This window comes from Bidens hawaiensis, unplaced genomic scaffold (genome assembly GCF_021521415.1).
Source record: "Bidens hawaiensis isolate Kalapana, Puna unplaced genomic scaffold, B.hawaiensis_p1.1 tig00015811_1, whole genome shotgun sequence".
Lineage (NCBI taxonomy): Eukaryota > Viridiplantae > Streptophyta > Magnoliopsida > Asterales > Asteraceae > Bidens > Bidens hawaiensis.
The window spans coordinates 177,708-183,141 of NW_027492412.1; the positions used below are offsets into that span (position 1 = coordinate 177,708).

Sequence of the window (5,434 nt, forward strand, 5' to 3'; positions counted from 1 at the left end):
TTTGAGAGAGAAATGAAGAAATGAGCAAACACAAATGAAGAAGATGGGTGTGTATATATATGGTAAGTTGAATAGGTCTTTCATAAAGGGTGTTTCATGAAAATGGGTTGGTTATAGACCCAAGAAGCACAAACTACAAATGGGTCCTTCAAGTCTCCATTTTGGTAGTTTTAGTCCCTGGAGTTCGTTTTGAGCGTTTTCGGAGAATTTTAAGAACCGAAAAGGGTGTTTTTTTATCCAACAACTATAAAACAAATATTTAACATACAATTCATCATTTTGATAATATCGAAAGGTTCAGGATACAAAACGGGTCGGGTTTACATTAAGAATACAAGTATAAAATAACCCGAAATTGACAAATGTCACAAGTTAGAACAGAAATTAGGGGAGCTAGTTAAGATATGAAATGAAATTACAGTAGCTAATAATTTAGACACAGCGCTTCAAAAAAACCTAACTCACCAATTTACAACACCTAATAATTTAGATACAAAGATTCAAAAACACAAGCTATCTAACTCACCAATAACATCTGGTTCAAAATCAGTGGCCCGACAAATTGCGAAAGATCATTGCCAATCTACAAAGAAAAGCACCATGTGTAAGCTCATTGTATTACATTCACAAAACCAAAGAAGAACCATTATTATTTTTATCATATCTAATGTTCATTGTTTGGTTCAATGATAAGGACTCGCATGACACATTGAGCTGAAAAGATGTCCATATTGCACAAAACTCATCAGAGAGCCAAAATTCATGATATTCAACAAGTTTTTATTTTCGTAGATTTATATTATTAAGTCAACAATAAATATGTTTCTATATATATTAAAAACATATGAGATTCAAGACTATGAAAATATTCATAGGATACCTTCCAAAAGCCTCCCCACAAAACCTGTAATCAAACAACCATGAAATATTCAAACTTTCTCGATCTTATAAAATAAATATGTAAAACGGCCTACAAAACTTTGTAGCAAAATGTTATTATACAAACCTTCCTCCAAGACTACGCTGTAAAGCCCTTAAAAGCCATGGTTTAGGTTTACGAAGCTCTTCTGTCCAATAAATAGCATCAGTTAAAAAAAATGTAAGCCGAAAGCAAACTCAAATAATAATAACAACAATAACAACAACGATTACGATTACCTCAACAGGAGTAGGCTGGAAGTAGATGAAGAAATAATATCCCATCAATATTCCAATCGAGACTCCAGTTCCAAATCCAAATGTGCCGTCAATATCGTAGGAGACGGTGGTGGCGATGATGGTAGGAGACGGGCAGTATCGTAGATGGCGATGGCAGCGGAGAAAATACATGGATTGAACAACTGAAAGTAGGAGACAGAGGTGGCGATGGTGGTATCGTAGGTGGCGATGGAAGATATGAACGGCGGTTAGGATGAATGGGAATTAGGGTTTGACATCTCTTTTAGTATTGAATGAAAAGAATGAAAGAATAATAAAAATGGATCCAGTTAGTATTATTGGGGGGTTAACCCGAAAGAGATACCATTTTATGAAAATGGGTTAAAAATTATGAGAGTTGATAAGAGGTTGACAAGTGACATATAGGAGTAGTTATTTATTAGAATAGTAAGATATATATAGGAAACTTATACATACATATGCATAAATCATGTATGTATGTATACACACACACACATAAACATATATATATAGGAAACTATATATATATATATATATATAGTTTCCTATATATATGTGTGTGTGTGTACGGGATATATATACACATATGTATGTATGTATGTATGTGTGTGTAACATGAAGAAGATTAGTTTGAAGAAACACAAAAATCTGGTCTCCTAAGAACAAATACCTCTGAAATGTGTCTCTCAATACGAATTTTAAAAAGCTCATTTTCCTATAATTTAAAAATATGTACGGCCCATGTAGGAAATATAAAAAAACAGTCTTTGGATACTGTATTTTAAGAAGAAAAGTTTAGAAAAAATACGAACTTTTCCTTCAATATTTTAAAATAATTTGGATTTGTCATCAATATTTTCCTAGACTTGGTATGCTCCCTACATTTCTTTAAATCTTTGGTCACTCTTTCATAATAATTATCTTTTTCTAATGTGTCTCCCAAACTTAAATTTTAAAATTTATAAACAAAAAATAATTATTTTGAGACTACTCTCTAAAAAGAACTATTTTGGAATTTTTCCTATAAAAAGTATACTATTGTATTTATCAATGTGGATAGTTGAATTGGTTAGTGTTAGACATATTAATATAATATAATATAATGCTAAATTATGTTACTATCCGCATGCTTAAATCTCATTTCAGAATTTTCACAATTATATTGTTTCTGATCACTTTTATATTTGATCTTCATCTCAATATAGTAACTTCTTCCATTTTCATTCTTTATATAATTAATTACATAAATCGTCCTTCTGATTTAATCCAAGTCACACCTTTGAGGTCTAAGTTTAAAAGTTCTTAGTTTGGGGTTTCTGATTTTGGCTAATCCACCCCCATCAATTCCTAATTACCACAAAAACTATTTGTCAAACTCATCACCTTTTGGGGGAGAATTTGTATGCATTGGCTAAACCCATCCCCATCAAGTCCCTATCTGTTCTTTGTATATCCGATGGCCCGTGAAAAAGTAATTAGAATATATCTTACAGTCTTCACGTAAATTTCTATGCAATGCCATAAAAATCAACGCGGTCCAAAATCGCCAACAAATTTCAGAAGAAATGATATAGATTTGACTTTAAATTTTTTATAGAAATGAGTTTAGTCACTCATGTCTTTAGTAATATAAGGGACTGCTTGCCAACCCTGTACTTATCGGCCTGATCTATTAAGATGGAGTCTCCGAATCGATCAACATTTTTCTAGAACTTACAAATTAAGAAACTTGATTAACCATTAAGGGGTGTATTTAAAATAGATCAAACATACTCTACCTCTGACCAATTCAAAGGTAGTCTCTTAAATCTTAATAGAATCATTAATTAAGAGGCTAACACACATCCCCTAATTAAGCATATATTATCCATTAATTGTCATACTTTCATAAACTAAATATTTATTAGCGTAAAGTTGACATCATTCACATACAAAACTTGGTATTAAATATAATCCTCTTTGATTAAGGTATGTAATATTTTTAACTAAAAGGAATCTATTCATGAGCCGCTGCAAAAATATAAAATTCAACTTACAAAACATATAACAGCTTCACACTACAAAACATAAGATAACAAGATCTACAAGGCTAATATCACAAATCACAAAAGGCCAGCTTTCCTGTAATTGTCTAGATGACAATCATAACAAGTCTAATAAAATTTGGTAGAAGACTACTTCACACAATTGTCTCAACAAAAATCATCAAACCATCTTTACCAAACCCTTCTCACATCAAAATATACCATCTTTCGCCGGCTGATCAATTAGTTCCAAGCATGTTTATCCCATTTGTTGCATTCTACCCGAACACAAACATTAATCATAGTCCCCATGATCAAATTCGTAACCTCAAGAACTCCTTATCTCGAACACTAACAAAATTTTATCCTTTTGCTGGTAGGCATGACAGAATTATCCCAACCTATGTGGATTGCAACGATCATGGAGCGGAGTTTGTTGAAGCATTCGTCGATTGTACACTCTCAGTCTTCCTAAAATACTCAAAGCATGAAGATCTTGATCAGTTCTTTCCAAATGGCCTAATATATAGATATGATCTTCAAAATAATGACATAGTGATCCCACTAGCGGTTAAATTTAACCGTTTTAAATGTGGAGGAGTAGCATTGGCAGTTTCGTTATCCCACAAGATCGCAGATGCGTGTAGTTTGATCCATTTTTTGGAAGATTGGGCAAAACTAACACGGCTTTATTCAAAAAATGAGACATATGAAGACGTCCCTATTGAGACGCACTTTACTTCTTTTGAACACACTTTATTACTTTTACCTGAATTTTCGCTTGGCGTAACAAAAGATTGTGTTACAAGAGTTTCATATTCCCCAACGCAAAGTTAAACGCGCTTAAGCAAAAAGTCAAAGCCATGACCGCCGGATCTGAACAACACATCACCAACCCAACTCGTGTTGAAGTTTTGACTTGGTTACTTTATAAATGTTCAGTGGCTGCAGCTACCAAAAATAACTTAGGCTGTTTTAAGCCCTTGAGTATTGGCTTTTCGACTAATATAAGAGACAAAGTGATGGAGAAACTACCTAAGAACTACATAGGAAACTTTATCATGGGGCTGGAGGTTCAAACAATGAACGAAACTGAATTGAATCCTGGGTTGTTAATCAGTGAACTAAGGAAGCAGAAGATGGGAATCCAAGGCTTAAAAGATATCGAACATTTTTTCGGTTTTTTTTTTTTGGAATATATTATCTAACTTCAAATTAGAAGAGCGTGAAAGAAAAATTGAAAATGTGTATGTTTGTTCGAGTTTATGTGGGTATCCGGTGTTTGGGATCGATTTTGGCTGGGGAAACCCGGTAAAAGCGACTTTGGCAGGAAATCTAAGGAGGAATAGTTTTGTTCTGATGGATGGTCCCAACAAGGAGGGTGTTGAAGTACTTGTGTGTTTGGAGATACAAGAGATGGATATTGTTCAAAGGGACCCTGAGCTGCTTGCTTTCTGCTAGTTTCTCCTTTTGTGGAATCCAATAATGTAGTTTGTTGATTGCATACAATTTTTCGATGTTGTTAATGTAAAAAACCAGTTGACTTATAGTTTGTCACTGTACAGGGTTAAACAGGATATTAAATTAACAATACAATTTTTCTATATTGTTAATGTATTTATAACTAAGTAAGAAGCTACCAATGCAGAAAACACAGAAATTTTATTTATTGTTAATGTATTTATAACTAAGAAGGTGCCAAAAGCACAAAACATGTTCCTATAAATTATTTGTTTTTTATAGAGACATACATGGTCCTTGTGGTTTAGCCCAAGTCATGCCTTTAAGGTTTAATGTTTAGGAATTGTGTTAAAGTTGTAAGTTTAGGAATTGTGTTTTCGATCGGGATGTTCTCAAACACCAGGCCCTCGGTGTGTGAACAATACGAGTCGTATAGCCCACCTTTATTGTCATATGTACAGAGGGGACATAATGACAGCTTTTTTAAGTCTATACAATCCGTATAGATTCCTATACGAGCTGTATAGGTTTCCTGGCTTGTATAGCTCACTTATCACATCTAACCTATGTGGGTCGTATAGGGGCTATACGACTCGTATAGACAACATGTCAGTCTGCACTCTGACCAGAGATTTATAATTATTTTCTAGTCTATACGAGCTGTATAGATGATATACGACCTGTACAGATAGGTATCTAGATTTCTTTGATCCAACCATGTAAGAGCATATTTCAAATTGAGTTTGAAAAATGCTTATTGGCTTTTTCAA

At 33.4% G+C, this 5,434-nt stretch overlaps 1 pseudogene; it reads left to right on the plus strand.

Moving 5' to 3' along the window:
- The first annotated feature begins 3,303 nt into the window (after positions 1–3,303).
- LOC143549820 (akuammiline synthase 1-like) lies at positions 3,304–4,664 on the plus strand (annotated as a pseudogene).
- Positions 4,665–5,434: the final 770 nt, after the last annotated feature.